Source organism: Pholcus phalangioides, unplaced genomic scaffold (assembly GCF_987345545.1).
Source record: "Pholcus phalangioides strain wild (caught in Gottingen) unplaced genomic scaffold, Ppha-v1.0 ptg000001l_1, whole genome shotgun sequence".
Lineage (NCBI taxonomy): Eukaryota > Metazoa > Arthropoda > Arachnida > Araneae > Pholcidae > Pholcus > Pholcus phalangioides.
The window spans coordinates 22267981-22286706 of NW_028301594.1; the positions used below are offsets into that span (position 1 = coordinate 22267981).

General features: G+C 34.1%; 1 long non-coding RNA gene across 1 annotated transcript in view; it reads left to right on the plus strand.

Moving 5' to 3' along the window:
- Window positions 1-6531: 6531 nt before the first annotated feature.
- LOC149090072 (uncharacterized) overlaps window positions 6532-18726 on the plus strand; it is a 72174-nt gene continuing 59979 nt past the window's right edge. Inside the window, exon 1 of the long non-coding RNA XR_016193163.1 lies at window positions 6532-6684. This is a non-coding gene — a long non-coding RNA (uncharacterized LOC149090072). The remainder of the gene's footprint in view (window positions 6685-18726) is intronic.

An 18726-nucleotide genomic window follows, 5' to 3' on the forward strand; every position in this document is an offset into this window, starting at 1 on the left:
AATAAGGCTATTTTTAGAGATAGCATCATAATTATAGAAATGGATATTTAGATGCATGAATAAATATTGATTACGATTTTGTCACTATTTACGATAGTTTACGTTTAGAGAAATAAATTTAAAATAAAGTTATAATAAATTGCGAGTGTTTTTTCATCCCGTTCCAGCTCCCAATTGTGAATATTCAAATTTATGACTCAGAGAGTGAATATGTTATAAACAAAATAAATGTTTCTTCTCTTAAACTGGAAAGAATACTTGGTATGTATTGATTAATAGCCGTTGGTATTGATGTCTTCAAACTTTAAAATATAATACGCATTTTTACTCATCAGAAAAGGGAAGGAAAATTTATTTATTTATTTCATTTTGTAGCAAGAGATAAAAAGCATTTGTGGGTGGAAAAATCGATTAATGCGCGTTCGGTTTTGAGGAATTATCCACGTGAAGAATATAATGTTTGAAAGAGTGTAACACATTTCTCTTTGATAAATGATCCATATGATGGACTATGTTTTATTACTGTGGGTTTTATTTTTCATTTTTTATGCGTATATATAAAGCATTACTTTCGAGAAACTTGATTTTGTGTTTTCCTGTAGGTTATATAGGTAGAGAAGTGCAATATAACGTGAAAACGATTATTTTTATTTTCCTTAGAAAAGTTAGAAAGTACAGGATGATCCAAAAGTCACGCAACCAGTTCTAATATAGTTTATTTTTAAAATTCAATCAAGAAATAAATAAAAAACTACATTTGTGGATACAAAAATAAAGTTTGTTTTAATTTACACATTACAACGTGTATTGAAATTGTGAACCTTTTGCGTGAATGCAAGCGTGCATTCTTTTTCGCCAGGATTCTGGCCACTCTTCTCAGGGCACTCACCTTTTCAATCTTCGATAGAATTTTTTTTTTTAGTTAACCAATGAAACGGGGATTATTCTTGTACATTTGTCTTTAGGTTGGACAAAAAAAAAATCAGGGTATTTTTTCAGGGTGTGGTGATCTTGGTGGCCACAATCCTTTTGAAATAAGGCGGTCATCGAAAAATGTGTGCAGTAATTCATTGTCTCATTAGACGTAGCTGCATTCTGTTGCAAAAAGCAAAAACGTTCATTTTCATCGAACAGTGCGATGAATTACAAGATCAAATCCCCATCCACTGTTTCTTTAAAAAAAATGAATCAGCAATGAAATTGTTGCCTACGGCGTGAAATTGAGCACCACACACCAATTTTGATCGAATGCAGAGGCTTTTCATGATTGACGTGCAGATTTTTGGTGCACCGAATTCTGACGTTTGATCTGATCTGAAGCTTTCATCTCCGGAAAAACCCTAACACGACAGGGTTAAACTCCAATTTCTTCAAAGTTTTTTCTTTTAGTTCACGCATTCTATGCTGGTTGAGTAGAGAGTGGATGGCCCACTTCGTATGCAACTTCGTCTTGCGGTCTTAACATTTATATTTTCTCGAAAATGAAACACGAATGGGACGAATTGTCTTATTAGGCACAGAAACATTTTTCAATTCACTTTTGAACGCTTCAATAACGGCTTCAAACGCATGAGTGGAAAAATACTGTTCAATCATACAAATTCTTTGCTTCTGTCAAAAAACCACCTTTATCATACAACAAAAAACAGCCACTGAGAGTATCAGTGCATATGGAAAATTAAAAAAAAAAACGACTTTCGATCCTGAACAGTATAGTGCTGCTGTGTATGAAAAACTTCGGTAGAATTTGAGAAACTAATTTTTTTATAACGGTTGCGTGACTTTTGGATCACCCTATGTTATTTTCATTCGAAATTGTTTCATTCTTTAGTAACTAGGAGGAATAAAATAAAACATGTACAGGATTATTGATAAAGTGAAATTGTCATGTAGCATATAGATTAAACCAGTATTTCCCAAAGTGGGCGATGGAATAGTCTAAGGGGGCGATAGAACCTACTTATTCAACATAGGATCCTATGGGCTTACTTAAGTTGGGAGGCGATGAGAGGAAAAAAATTCTGAAGAAGGGGACGATGGAACAAAAAGTTTGGGAGACCACGGATTAAACTCTGAAACTTTTTGATGTGAATACGTCTTTTAAATTGCCTGACGATAGAGGGAGCATTCGCAAAAAGTTGCGCGACGAAATTCTTTGAACGCTGATATCTCAGGACGTACCTATCGCAAGTCAAAAGCATTGATATCGCCATATGCACATGCTAATGGTGCTGCACCCATTGATATTTCTCCGGTTTCAATATCTCTTCCCGTCTGGGTACCAGGCTCGCGGTCCTGATTCGTAACATTTTTTTTACCCCGCTATGTGTCGAGCAGTTTACAACAAAAATAGAAAACATTAGTGGCGGTTGTTAGCTATTCCAAAGACAAATCAGATGATAATGGCATAAATTATGCCAGCACCTAACATGCGATTCAAGGCACAAAAACGTATTCACACGTCAGAGAACTTGCGGCCGTGTCTCTCTCTACGACACAGCCTATCCAATGTCTTTTTTCAACGAAGTGTACAAAATTCGTGTTTCTCGTTTGCCAAAAGTGTTTGACCTTGATCTTTGATGTTGGAGAATTCTGTACAGAGATATAAACAGTAATTAGTTATGATACATTTTTCATTATTATTTTCTAACCTCATGATTTTCGTTGCTTTTAATTTTTACAAAATTAATTATATACAGCAGTAGTTTTTATTATGTCCAAGTATGAATTCTCTCTAGAAGATAATTTTTCTAACGTTCGATATAATGACCAATATACCATTATAACTTCTGTTTTCAATGAAACGAGGTAGAGTCATAATAAGAATATCGACTGTGGAGATGGATGATTTTTTTTCCTCGGCCCCACGATACATAAAATCTAGAGATATTTTGGATTTTATGCCGAGGTGTACTTGTGGGGATAAGTTTGTTTTCTCCAGGTGTGTCGGCAGTAGAGAGATGGCAGTAGAGAGAAGAGGACTTGATTAACGTTAATTTATGGCTGGTCAAACATAAACTAAAATTAAACATGTAAATAAACTAAATACATGTGTTTAAAAACCAGAAATATAAACGCTAACACAGACGTCTGCATTAATAACAACCCATTGTAACCGTCAAGAAATAAATAGAGTATGGGAATATAATTATTTGGGCATAATTATACAAGACAATTTGCAACGGACTTTCCATTGCGAGAAATTAATTAAAAAAATAAGAATTTTTACAGCTGTTTTATATAAACTTAAATGTATTGTTGATAAAAAATTTCTCAAAGATGTATTTTATGCATATATGGATTTATTCAATTGCAAATTATGGAATTTGTGCTTGGGGAGGAGCATACGATAGCAACATATATCAACAGAACAACACTTACAATAGAATATGACCCCAAATGACAAATTCTTCTAATCCGAATAAAATATAATGCCATATTTTAAGACTCAGGCAAAATTATGTATACAGGATTTTAAAATTTGCATTAATAAATAATAATTGGTTAATAAAAAACCAAAATAGGTATCCAGACAGACATATTAGAATATGGCGTGTCCCTAAGACAAATAAAACACTTTTCATAAAAAGACACTCCTATTACAGCTCCAAAAATAATGAACTATATTTATAGCATTAAATAGACGTACAATTAACGTTACAAATTCCACAAAAGTCATTCTGTCAATTTTAAAAAACTTGAATTACGCAGATATAATTCAAAGAGTTTCATTTACTATACAAAATAAATAAATATATATACATATATATATACATATATATATACATATATAGTACAGTATATAATCGTGATAATAGAGAGTGATATAATGATAAATAGTGATATCTCACTATTTAAGCCTGAATTTACTCAGATAAGATTAATACGAGTGCAATGTTATAAACGAACTCTACAACAACAATATTAACCAACGTTGTTGCATTGCTAGACGTGATGGAAGGATTGCAAAATCCCTATAGGTCACAAAGTATGTGTGTGTTCTTTTTTCCTCTTTTTTGTTTATATTGTACCGTGTTTTGATGTTCACTGTGTTTTTCGTATTTTTGTCTGAGTGCGTGTATTTGAAATAAAAATTTGAAAACATTTACTATGAGTATCTTAAAAAATAACAGGCGGTAAAACATTTCTGCCCGTGACACACCACGTACTGAGATCCGCGTAGAGGGGGTTTTCATGTAATTTATTTAAGGCCGTTCCTGTATTACAGTAGACGCCGCTTATTAAAGTCACGAATAATGTTATCATTCGGGTATTTTTATCACTTTCGCTGTGTATGACACGGACCAATGTCATAACATTGGAAAAGAAATTCGTTTGTACTTATCGGACACTTTGGTTTACGATATCAAGTTGTTGTTTTTTAATATTTTGAAACTGGGGATTATTTTTTCACCTTTTAAGTTATCCTTATTAATCTGCTCGGTTATATAAGAGGTCATAAGGCTTCTTTACTGACAAAAATTTCCATACTCAGTTCACTATGTTCTAATCGGGCCGTAATAGCCGTACGTGTAGTGCTCTTCTTTCGCAATTTCTTTTCTATAGTGAAGGCACGTCTAAGGTATAAGAAAATGTGATAATGTGACAGACCAAGAATATATAAAAATTCATGGTCGGTTTCTTTTATCTCTGCCCACACATTCACAATCCTCGCCCGGAAGACATTCGCAAGAGAATCTACAGAACGTGCTGTACCTTGTAAACATATCGTATTGCTCGTAATACACATTAGACAGCTTCATTCTAACTCCTCACAATTTCTAAATTACAAAAAAAAAAAAAAAATTAAGCTTAAAAAGGGGGAAAAAATTCTGTTTTAGAATAACTCAAAAAAGAATGCACGATTTAGCATTTTAAAAGACATTTTTTATGGGGAAGAAAACGTAGTTTTCCCACCAGTCCCGTTCAACGAAACGGAAAATATGGTCATCGTACTTACAAGCGGTATTTTTTTGGGATATAGTTACCAATCTGTTATCGTTATCTTGAAACCCCCAGTCCCGATATGATCACACTAAGCAGCGTACACTGAAGTGTCTTTGACTGTTGATGAACGTTTTTGACTGCGGGCAATAAGTTGAAACGTAATCCTTTTTCCATTTAACCCTTTAAAGGGGTTGGTGCACACAAATTTTCCTAAACAAACACATTTTCCAATTTTTCAGTTGGCCTAATATGAAACGCTAACGCGCAAGCGCGTTTCGAAACGGGCACCCCGCAAACGTTAAAACGGCATTCCTGTTGAATTTTATCGGGAGAGAAAGAACACACCATGCATGCAGATGTAACCTGGGAAAGAAGAAGAAACCGTATGCAAATCTTCGTCACAGTGAATGAAAGGCGCGAACGCCAGCTCTGTAAAGTTATTCCAGCGTGCAACCGTTCTAACAGTTATAAAGTACGGGATAACGGCACAGTAAGTAACTTTAGTAATACTGAAAAACCAGAAATGCATTTAATTTATGGAGCTGCAAACGGAAGTACGACAGAGGCAGCATGAATGTACGCAGAGCGTTTGCCCCACAGGCTACCCAATCCGAAAACATTTGCGTTACAACTGTTAGAACGATTGCACGCTGGAATAACTTCACGGGGCTGGCGCAGAACCTGCTAGAGATAGAAGGCTTCCGCACTCAGCTTGTGACGTCAGTAAGCAGTCCATTTTCCCTCAGAATATTCAGGGGAAAAAAATTCCCTGCTCGTGCCAGTATCATCGTTGTGAAAAAAAGAAATGATCGGGTTAAGAATTGGCGATTTCTATGCCCCACATCCAATCACTACGCGGTATTTGTGAGCCAATCAAGAAGATTCTACGCCAAAATAAGAAGAAACGAAATAGGATGCTAGTGTTTCAAAATGTGGCAAACTTGCTAGGTAGTCTGGATGACGTTTATGGCAAACAGTGCAGAGGCCTTCTATTTCTAGGAGGTGATGGCTGGCGTCCGCGACTTCTATTCAACGTCACGCAGATTTGCGTACGGTTTCTTCGTCTCTCTTATCCAGGTTACATTTGCATGCATTGTGTTTTTTCTTCCCCATAAATTTCAACAGGCGCCCGTTTCGAAACTCGTTAGCGTGTTTGCGTTTCATGTTAGACCATGCATTCTCTGATGACAATTGTTTATATTGGTGTGTACTATCAATCCTTAAAGTTTTCCCCATTTTTTCGAATCACCCTGTATAAAAAGATGTTCAAAAAGAAAGTTTAAACTTTGTAAACAATGCGCAAGACCATTTCCATTGTTTTGAAATGCCCTCGGTGAAACATCCTGACAAAATTAGAATTGTATTGTTACGGATTCCAACAATCACGTGAAACAGTATAAAAGAAGCGCAAGATTACTATGATTTATTCCAGAGCAAACAATCTAACAAAGGTTGTTTCGCGCTGGAAACTCGTGTGTTTATCTCTAGAATGTTCGTAATCGGTCGTGCGAGTGACGTGAATTGGAAGCACCTGTAAGATAATTGAGGTGAGAATGTGAACGTGATATCTCTCTTTCGGGGTGATGTACCTGACGATGTTTGGTTGCTGGAAAGGCATACTCCTAGTTCCAATTCGAAAGTTTTGGAAGAACTTGTCCGAGTCGCACTGAAAGTATTACTGGACATGTCTAGAAGAATGTTGGATCGGCCGCATTTCAGAGACCAGGATAGGGCCCCGTGAGTAGATTTTTCAAGAAAGCCCCTTTCTCTTGGAAACATTACATTTTTGATAAATTAACACGGCAATAAATGCTGCGTGGGGTCGATGGAGGGGTTCAGAGGGACGTTAGAAGTTGTAGGTATAACGTAGAAAAGATGTTTTACTTTAGAAACATTTTCAACGTGTTTTCAAGACCTATTCTGGAAAATTCAAACAACTGGTTTGAATTTTCTTTCTTTTATGATAAAATACTGTAGTTAGAACCATAAGAATTCCAATTAGTTCTAAAATAATTTCTTTCACTGAATATTAATTTCTGTAAATCCTAAAGCTAGTCCTTTCATTGAATTTTTTCATTAAATATGGTAATTTTAAGCAATTCTAAAATCATTCCTTCCAATACATATGAAATTTTATCGATTCGAAATCATTTATTTCATCGAATATTAAACTTTATAATTTTTGAAATAATTTCTTTTAATAAATATCAATTTTTATTGAGTCTAAAATCATTTCATTCTCTAATTATGAATTTTCGCCTATCCAAAAATCATTTCTTTCACAAACTTTTTCCATTAAATATGAATTTTTGTCACTTCTAAAATCCTATCTTTCCTTAAATTGAATTTTCATCGATTCCAAAACCATTTCTTTCGAGAAATATAAAACTTTCATCAATTCTAAAATCATTAATTTCATTAAGTATGAAGTTTTTCTTGATCCCTGAAAGGTGTGGTTATTTTTCAAAAATTCTATAAAAAAATTGATCAATCATTTTAATAATTCTGAAGTTACTTTCGACAATTCAGAGATTATTTATTTCTGTAAATTCTGCAGATATTCGTGCTTTGATCTAACTTTTCCCTCTCGAAAAATATAAAATTCCCCATAAATTTGTTTATTAGTTTCTAAATTAGATTTATACCCATTTTTAAAAAAATCCATAAACTTCGTATTTTTGTAAAGTTCAAAAATATTTTTCAACAACTTCGAATATTCATAAATTATTTGAAGTTAAATTTATTTTAAATTTAAATATAAACTTTTATTTCTTATAAGCATAAACTTATATTTCTCATTTAAGAAATTTATTAATTCTAAAAATATATTAATTCCGCATTAAAGGTTATTAAAAAAAATGTGTAATTACTGAACAAAGATAGAATCAGTAAAAGTCAATAAAACAAGTAAAATTTGGTATTTAATAAATGCAAATAGTTACAGCAATTTAAAAAAAAAAAATCAGTATTCAATTAAATTTTCAACGTATTGGAATATATATGTTTGAGTATGTAACAAAAAAACTGCGAGAAGCGACACTTGAATAAAAATTAGTATTTTATGAAGTTCTTTTATTTGTTGTGTAGGAGGAAGAAAACAGAAATAGAAAGTAAATTTAATTAATATACCGAATCTTTTTTCATATTTATTTAGAACTCAACTTAAAGCGATATACAGTCTTGCAGAAATAAAATATTCTGTTCGGTAAATAATTTCAAGATCAATATTAGCCGAAGGGAAATGTGTATAGAAAAGGAGTATAAAAGCTATTACATACCGATATACATAAATTTTACTTCCCAACACAGAATGTGCATCAGTGGCACGTAAATGAATCCATTTACTTCCTTTCTGGGACATTCAACAAAACTCAAGATGTTAAGAAACCCATTTGAAAAGAGATGGATCATTTCTTTTCTTAACAATTTCTCCTCGAAATGCTTTCTTCTTCTTGGATTCAAATGCATCAGTCAGGAAATAATTTTTTTTTCATGCTTTTCTTCTCATTTTTCCTAATCATTACATCTTAAAAGTCTCTCTTTCTTTTCTTTTTTGTTTCCAACAATTTTTCACTTCCTCACAAAACTTTCTTTTCAATAAAAGTTTGGTTCGAATTTCGCCGTTTGAATACTTTTCCTTCTTTGGAGCACAGTAATTCGAGCTTCAAGTAGGACTTTCATGTGGCAACGACAAATTTACAGCAATATAGGATACCGTTTATATTTATCGTATCAGCTTTTGTTAAAATGTATTTCAAAGCGCATTGTCTATCCGGGTCTCTTTCTAGATTTTATGGTGAAACGTATGTACGCGGTCACTTCCATACCTGGAAAAAAAAATTTAATTCTTTTTTTATTTTTTTTGCTTATTTATATTTATTTTTTTCATGTATTTTCTATTCGAAAATCTACTTTATTTTTGACAAGCTGCCTCCGTAAAGAGAAAAAAAACTGGTATCTAATTTCGTAAGATTGACGAAAGAGCGCTCAAACACAAAATACAATTTTAACACATTCGACTGATCCAGATTCATCCTAGTTATAATGGTAAAAATGTTTTAGCGTTTCTTCTATAGTTTGTTTCAGGTTAACTTTGCAGTGAAGAGAAAGGTAGAGAGTGTATTCCTTCGCCGCAAAATATAGTTCCCATACATCGGAGGTTTCTAACGATCATTTATATAGAATATTTCAATTTTTTTTATGATTTCGAAAAAGATACTGAAAAAACACCGTTTTGAACCAATGTATATTCGTTTAAAATTTTTAAATTAGACAAAATATTGGTTTCCATTTTCAAAAATCCATGGCGAGCTCAAGAACACTTTGGCGCGATTTCCAAGAAATTTTCCCCGCCAATATCACTGTCGTGCTTTTTTTTTGGTTGCACAATTATATATATATATATATTATATCGTCATTTTGTTGGATTTTCCAATAGATACAATTTTTCATTCAGTTTTGCATGTAGTTATAGGCCTACACACCCAGACGAATATTCAATCAGTTTTTTTTTTCCTCCCGAAAATAGCCTCCAACGAATTCAGATATTCACTCATAGATTACAGGAAGTGTCCCTCTTTCACGACAGCGCCGATACCGTTGTGAGAGGCTCTCTTTATGGGTGTAGGTTACGGTTCCAGGCGCCCCCCCCCATTTTTTTAAATTATCTATTTCTTGCCGTGTTCGTAGGATAGGGGTGGTTTCTGAATTCCAATAGCCGATAGCGGAGGGTGTTCACATAAGTAATGTCTCTTTTGCACCCACACCAACACGCCATCTTCTCCCCCACAGCAGAGGCTGTTCCTCCAGATGCCCCTTCGGTGTCTCTCCAGATAAATATAAATAAGCAACAGAGAGAGAGAGAGAGAGAGAGAGACCCACAATGGTTTAGGCTTGCAGTGTATTTTTTCCTTCTGTGACAGTTGTATCTTTCTTTTCACCAGAGATAGAAACACGCTAAAACGTTCTCCGTTCTTTTTGGCAATAATGCATAAAGCACGTTATTGAAAAGGAAAGAATTTTGGATTGCAGATAGCCTGATACACATGTTGGAGCAACAATTAATAAGTAATAGAGAATCCGATAGTTCTACAACTTCAAGTGAGAATTCCATAAATGGGAATCCGTAAAAAATGACTAAAACTGTAGTGATAACAAGTGGCATCGACGTATATGCGTTCGGGTGGGTGAGCGACGGAAATTTCGGCAAGAAAAGTGAGTAAAAGAATTCTAAATTTTTCCTTATCATTTTTATTATTATTATTTGGGGCTATTCCCAAATTCAAACGTGAAAACCGGGTTAATAGAAGTTACTAAGATACTCTTCAATAAAAAAAAATGATTTCAAAAACCGCACTTTAATTTCTGAAAGTATCGACAATGATTTTTTTTTTCATTAGCTAATTGTTACTAACTGACTGCAATTTTTTCTACAAGCATTACGTTACACGTAAAAAATATTTTTTTCTGCGAGATTGGCGAGAAATACATACCTTACCGAGGCCGCGCATCGATACATAGGTTAAGAGGCTTTCTTTGTCATAGCAACGAGTGATGCGGTTCCCTCGTAGCTTCCTCTTCACTGCAAAGTTAACCTGAAACGAACTATAGATCATATTTTTCCAACCTTTTTGGTCCCATCGCTCCCTTCTTCAGAAATTTTTTCCTCCCATCGCCCCCCAACGCAATCTAACCCCATAGGATCCTATGTTATACCCGTAACATCTACCGCCCCTCTGAAACATTCCATCGCCTCCCAGGGGGGCGTTAACGCCCACGTTGGGAATCACTGTTCTAGATGCAACATAGATGACAAGATTATTCTCTGTACTTACTTGTAATGAAGTGCGACTACGTGAAAGTAACAGCAGTGACATCTAGTGAACTAAAATGTTCAGCGTTGAAATATACCCTCTCGGTGATAAATCACTCGATTATGAAACATTCAACCCGGCCAAAAAAAAAAATCTCATCTTATCCCAGAAAGCATCATTATTTCGTGAACAGAAATTTAGTGCCCCTGGGGTTAATGCCCCTAAAAGATTCTTACATCAAATTAAAGCATGCATAAAACATTCGCAAAAGAGGGGGTTTCACTGTATTTATGTTGTGTTTCTATGTATTTGTATTGTGTTTCCATGTAATATTGTATGTGTGTTGTGTTTTTATGTATATTAGTATTGTGCCTCCATAACATTGGTGAAGTTTCTACATGTTTTTGTTGTTTTTTTATGTATATTTCTTTTGTTTTCTATATGCTTGCGTCCCCAGTGTGTTGCATTGTGTTATTATATGTATATTAAACGCGCAATATCGGAGAAAACCGTGGTCAATCCAACAATTTTTATGGTCAAGTACACCGAATTACATAAGAAATGACTATTTTTGTTTCGGATGCAGAAACTTTCTCCAAATTTGTTGTTCAGTGTTATTACTAAAAATGTGTCTTTTTTTTTTCAAATTCATTATTTCGGAAACTTGATTTTGAAGTATGGAAAAAGTTTGTTATCTTACTCTCTCACATGTTCTCTGAATATATAAAAATTTTGGAAAATAAATTACAATGTAGATGAAGGGATGAATAAATTTCCTATTTGTGTCAGTACGCGTGTGAGAATATTGAAACTATTCTGACTACACAAATGACTATATAGATTGACTTTATCGGTAAAATTCGTCGTCGTATGTATAACTTGGTAAATTTTTGCCAGAGATTCATCAAACCACGATTCGCATCGAAGAATCGGTGCTTCTTCATTCACTTCCTTCAAAGAGGAGCAGCAACAGCCAACTTTTAAACACCAATCGATAAAAAGGTTTTCTATAACTTCAACTTTGCGACTTTGTGGGGGCGCGAACCCTTCTTATCGATACAATTTATCGCATCGTAAATCGTAGCACGGCGCCTGGAGGAGATGGTCATTGTATGTGTGAGAGAGGGGAGTTCCGTCGAAAATATAGCAGTTTTGCACACGAACATTGTGCTTTGAATAAACATCGGAGAAATATCCGAGTTGTCGGAAAAGGATACGCGATAGATTTTTGTTAATCAAATATTGATTGATTCGTAAGTCGGATTGAATCTAGAGTAAGGTTTTCATGTGTTGCGTGATTTGTTTGTCACCGTATGCATAAATGCATTTCGTAACCTGGGAAAAATCTGATCTGAAGATTCTGAATTTAAATTTTAATTAAAATGATAGTGTGACATTTCCTAAACATGCTCGGTCCAAGCATTCCATCAAGCATTTCCATCTTTACTTCAGAAAATGGAAGCCAGATGGCAGCATGAACACGAAACAAGCGCAACTCGACAACATAAATACGTTAGGGCCAAGCATACACTCAGAACACACGTTCTCTCTCCGGCAGGTGCCGATTCGTTAGAAATTCTGTAGAGGAATGTGTACGAAGTGCATGTTCGGTTAAAAAAGAAGTAGTAGTAGCCTTCTGGGATCGGATTTAAACCTAAACCCTGTGAATTCGACTTCGCTGACCTGACGCCAAACCCGATTTTGCCACCAAAGCAGTGTTGCCACTACAGTTTGCCACCATGAATTTTACCTCTAAAGAGGTAACTGCGTCAGAATGGGTTATTGTGGAACCCACCTCCGCATGTAAAAAGAAATGTGAAGTATCGCGGTTGCATATGTTCATCTGCTGAAATCTAACTTCTAAAGACAAAAAAAAAAAAACTGTCAATGAATAAGTATTCTAATGGGTGCCGTTTAAATGTTACAATAAGGTCTGTCTCTCGTATTTTCGCCATTTTTGGACCCCCCCCCCCCCGCCCCTTGTCAGCAAAATTTCGTCAACACTGCCCCCTACCTCCTAACGCATATTAGTGGGATCAGAAACGTGCGCGGGAGGGGGGGGGCATAGGGGGCCTCATGCGCCTTTTCCCCAGACGAAAAAAAAATTTTTAATGCAAAAAATATTTTTTTTTTAATTAAAATTTCGAAAGAAAATACCTTTATACGTTATTATAATCACAATTTCTGTTAATTTCAATGCTATTTGAAGGGTAAGAATTTCTCTTTAAGAAATTCATTGCGACCCATCCTTTCAGCCATATATGGTAAACCCTTGACCCGCGGACCAAATGTGGCCCTGAAGATTATCTGATGTGGCTTGCTCCATCAAACCTAAGGTTTTAAAACTGAACTAAGCGGCACTTTTTTTTACAAATCTCTTCAATGACCCGTGGCACAATTCCAGAGCATTTAAGTGGCCCGTGGCACATTTTCACATCACTGAAGTAGGCCTCAAAGATCACTTTCACATTCAAAGCTCACTTAAGTAACCCGCGACACAGTTCCAGAACATTCAAACGATCCGTTTCACATTTAGAGATCCCTTGAGTGACATGTGGCACAGTTTTAGAGCACTTAAGTGGCCCCCAGTGTGGTTCTACATCACTCAAGTTAACCGCTGAACATTTCCAGATTACTTAAGTGATCCGTTGTATACTCACTGATCCCTTGAGTGATGCGTGGCACATTTCCAGAGCACTTGAAGTATCCGTGAAACATTTAGAGATCACTAAAGTGGCTCTGTAGGGTACTTATCAATAGGGAAAATATTGTTCAATAATTTTCATGTTAGTTCAGGTGCCCAATAACTATCGAAAGGGTTTTTTTCTGTTTTTGGCGCACCAAATAGGAGGCCATTAAGAATATTTCATATCTTCATAAAGGGTGGTTGATGACGTAAGCATCATCCAACCCTCCCCCTTGTCATCAAAAGTTAGCAAATCGGAACCCCCCCCCCTCCCATCAATGCTGACGTTATACTTGAATGACCCCTTATATGTCTATCTGAAAGTATACTTCGGGGAATCACAACCGGAACTCTACTTTACGACTAGACTACCAACTGTTTTGATAACACTGATTTTGTTCTCAAAGATATTTCAGGGTATATTGGGGCTGCCGATTCCGAGTCTAGCATTGCTTTTGTCAGATTGTCTCTAGTTTTGAGATAAAGTGTATATTAATAGGGCTGGGAATCGATTAAAATTTCTAAATGGTTGATCAAAAAGTTTTAATCGAATTTTAATCGGATATTTTTTTGACCATATAATATTAATAAAATATATTTTATTCATTTCTCACACACCTATCCGGCACATTCAAATAACTATAGGAAGGGATTAAGATATTAGGGCTGCCCGCTTGAAGTAATTTAATACGCTGAACATAATTTTGTCAAAACCTGTAATTTCTTCACTAGAATTATGTCGGGTTTTTTTTTTGTCACTCACTGATTTTGAAACTAATTTCGATCATACTGTAGCTTGCTCAGCTCTCAAATTGCTCCTTGAACTGCTCTCAAGTGGTACATGAAAGAAGAGGAGCTGATGCTTCCAAGAATTTGAAAAACTACTGCGCATAGTGGAGACGATAAATTTTTGTCATGTCTTTTAAAACTCCCATCAAAGTCAATTTGAAACTGAAATTATCAGTTTTCGTTGCATCGGCTTGTCGAAAAATTTGATAAATATATTTATTCATACATTTTTTATATGGTCACTTATACAAAATATTATGTATACGAACGTAATTTGTAAAACAACTAATCGTTTTGTTTTTTTGAATTTTTCAAACAAATCAAGTTGATTCATAAACTTTTAATAAAAGTTTTAATCGAATTGATCGAGTCAATAAACTTAAATTTTTAACTGCGATTAACAACTTGATCGATTAATCGGACCAACCCTAATATTAAATTTCAATGGTAATGCCATAAACACGTACTAATCACATTGAAATTGTGCGTTGATTATGCATAGTATATACCCAAGCGTCGTATATATTTAATAAGTACTAAAAAATTATCACTTTTTACGGCGCATCATTGATAAACATGATAAATCATACTATATGATATACTATGCATGATAATCCATGTATATATCGGAGTAAAATCAGACTTCATTGACTCATTGGGAATTACTTTGATTCTCCAATCACACTGAGATATTATGCATAATTACAGATAAAGACGATAAATATCAAGTATTTACCAAGCGACACTTGGTTGTTACGCTTAATTGCTGGTAAAAGTAATAATGCTTGCAGTATTTATCACATTTACCCACGATGCTTGGGTATTATGCATAATCTCCGGTAAAAGTCATAATTTTTTTACGTATTTATTTAATTTACCAACGACGCTTGTGCCTATTGTGCATATTCGCCGGTAAAAATGATGAATTTATCAAACTTAACAAGACCATTGGTAAGTATGCATAATAACCGGTTATTATGTATGATAGTCGATTTATCACATTTACCGGGACATATATAACCACTACATCCCTGTGCGTAATGGTTGATATAACGTAATCGGTTAGCTATATTTTTACCCTCTCTTTTCATTCATAAATAAAACTATTTGTGCATTTTTGATCATACCAACTATCAGAAGATAATTCATCTCCTGTATTCCTTTAGCATACTAAAAGACCATTAGTGAATACTAAATATCTTATAAGGTTATTCTATGGAGTTGTTTCAGTTCAATGCTTTATTCATTTCTGAATGCTATTTGGGATAATGCGAGCACAAATTAATTATCAAAATTACATGGACGAGTTGAAACGATAATCTATTCGTGAATACAGTTTCCCTTTGGGGATTCAGGAGATCAAATAATTGACTAATAATTATTCATTAAGAACAAATTCGTTTGAAGAAGTTAATTTTTATCAAGTCTAACGGGAAAACGTTTTTCCTCATCAAAAATAATTAAGTTTTCCGTAAGAATTATATTAAGTTTACAAACCAGTCTAATCACATTAATTGATTCACGAACATCCATTAAATTGACAAAAAAAATTTAATTTATACTCAATTTGAATTTAAGTATTAATTTTCTTATAATCATGCATTTTCTTATCTTCCGATTGAGTGTTTTTTAAGGAAAAAAACGCATATATTTCAAATAAACATTTCTTTATAGTCTCAACAAATTTGTAAAAGAAACATTTCACCATACAAAAGTTCCAAAAACTAATCTTAAAAAAGAAATATTTTCTCACGTGTACAAACATTTATATTTAAAAGAAATAATTAGAGGTCTTTACAAAATCAAGTGATATTGTAAGATGCCTTATCCTATGTATACTTCTTTCAATTTTTTTTTTAAAGAATCAACAAATTTGCGCCATTATAACTCCGAAAACCACTCTCAAATATCTCTTTTTTTCCCCAAGAAAAAAAATTTCTCAAAAATATCTTTCATTTTACGTAAATATCTCGACAAAATATACTTCTTTTTTTCACATGGACACGTGTACAAACTCCTGTATTTGAATTGGTGCCTCTAGTAGAAAGAAAAACCATCTTAGTGTCAAATTCTTATTTGATGAGAGCTTTTAAGCTTTTTAAACGTTAGATTAAATTTTAATTTAAAGAGCTTCAAACAGGAAAAACAAATCTTGAGAGGAAAAAAAAATTCTCCTCATTAAAATTGAAATTGCCATGAAATTCTCAACACGTTCTTCTCTTTCTTCTTTTTAAGTAAATATAAAGTGGCCTCTTTTCATTTTATCCTGTCGTATCTGAGACTATTTTTCGCTGTATAAAACTTGATAAATTTAAATTTTAAAAACCTATCACTTGTTTATTTCAATTAAATTGCGCAAGAAATAGATCGTGTTTCTTCTCGTAAAAAAAAAAGAGTATTTCTTCTAATTCATTTGCACTTCTGTAAATTATATTATTATATTCCCTATCGTAACTTTTAAATTTCTTAAAAATATTCATGTACGGAAACTGATAGGATTCACAGCGGAAAAAATTATAAATTACCAGTATTACAACCATGTCCGGTTTCAATATAGTCCATAGATTTATTAATAATTGCATGGAATCATGCTGAATTTTCATAATGAGATCTCTATAACGAATGGTCCAACTTGTTCCATAACCATCAATAAAATTGGTGTCAGAAACACTTCACAAACAAAAGTTGCATCCAACTTTCTAGAAACTACTGTATTACTATTACTACTGTAAAATATTACTACACCTTTGTTTTGTTTGTGATTAAAATGCAAAAACCTACTTTAAACTTCGGTCACTGTTGAGGAAAATAAGTTTTGGATTTTTTTTAAACTCAAAATTTTGAAGATTAGCTGTCTCAAAGTTTAGAAAAACATCCGAGTTTTCGTCTATGCGGCGTATCAGAGACGAGATAAAAGTGGAAAGCTACTACCGGAGTGATTTTAATTTTGACAAAAAATTGCCGAAGTCGTAGCATATTTTGTACGATGAAATCCTTCGAGTATCCTTCATTTGAAAGCAAAAAAGAAAGGCTGTAAAAGGCATTGCTATTGCATTGAGCAGGTAGAAATGAAGTGTCTGACGTGTACTGACCCAACGTTCGTCCCAAAAGCCAAAAACCTGATTGTAGTAGGCAGCACAGTACAAGTTTACGCAAAAACAAAACCGTTGGAAGATTTGATTCATCGCAGAAAATGACATCGCATGAAATTACGAAATTCGTAATTTCGATTTGCATTCGATTCATAAAAGAGTGGTTAGGAAATCACCTATCATCACAAGGAAGCGCCAAAGGGAGGTGGAGAAGAGACACTGGAAATGGGCACGAAATCATGTTTTATGGAGACAAATAGCTTGGTATTATGTTTAGTAGTGCAAAAAAAAATGCAACTCACATGTTCCAGACGGATGTTTTCAGCAGACAGTAAGAGGTAGCTTCGAAAGTGGTATGGGCAGCTATTGCTTCTAATGTTCAGGCTTCCTTAACTTTTGAAATTGTTCGTCAGAACTCTGATGCTTAAAGGAGATCCTCGAGAACATTTAAAAGGAGGGCCAAACTTGACATTTCAACATTATAACGTGTCTATTCAAAGATCTGCCGCCACAAAAAAAATCGTTAATCGCGAAAATGTATCGGTTTCAAGCTGGCTATCGATGAGTCCTTACGTGAATCTTTTTAGGAATGTACGGGGCCCACTTACGATAAATGTTTTTCCAAATGAAATACAGTATTTGACTATTGATGACTTTGAAGATCTCTATCGAGGAAGCATGGTACAGTTTTGATGTTGAAACCCTGCATAATTTAATTAGATTCAAGGAGGATAGTGTGTTTGAGGTTGTCAGAAAAAAAAGGAACTGTCTCTGAGCTATTAAAAGCCTGTAATTTTTGTAAATCACGATTTTCTCTAAACTTTAGAAAGGGTCATTTTTTGTATTTCCGATACTATAAATATTCCAAAATGTTCTTTAATATAATTTTTTTTAGGAATGCTTCAGGTATTACCCATTGAAAGTTGCTAATTTTACTCTCAGTATTTTTCTTGTTATTTTAAGAAAAGTTCATTGTCTAAACTTTTGAGACGTAATGCATATCAGTAATCGACACTGATGAAACGATACGATCTGCAAAACCGATGTCTGCACTCAGAAATTTAGTGAAAGACATAAAAAATTAACAGAGATATGTAAATTAGATAACCTTTACCTTTACAAAGTTCATTAGTGATGATCCGAAAGAATAAAAAAGATGCTGTCGATAGTTCGAAAAATTAATTGAAATTCCAATTACCCTTTAGATAATTTATTGGAATAAAATACAGCATAATTCCTTTCTTTCATTTTATTTTTGTTTTAGGAAGATTCGACGAACACAAGAAAGTTAATGAGGGCTTTCGTGATTTTTCGCGAATCGATGTTCAATTATTTTATTCCCCGATGGAACTGGAATCGGTTCGATACCTGGTTAAATGGTTGACTGCGTACATTAAAA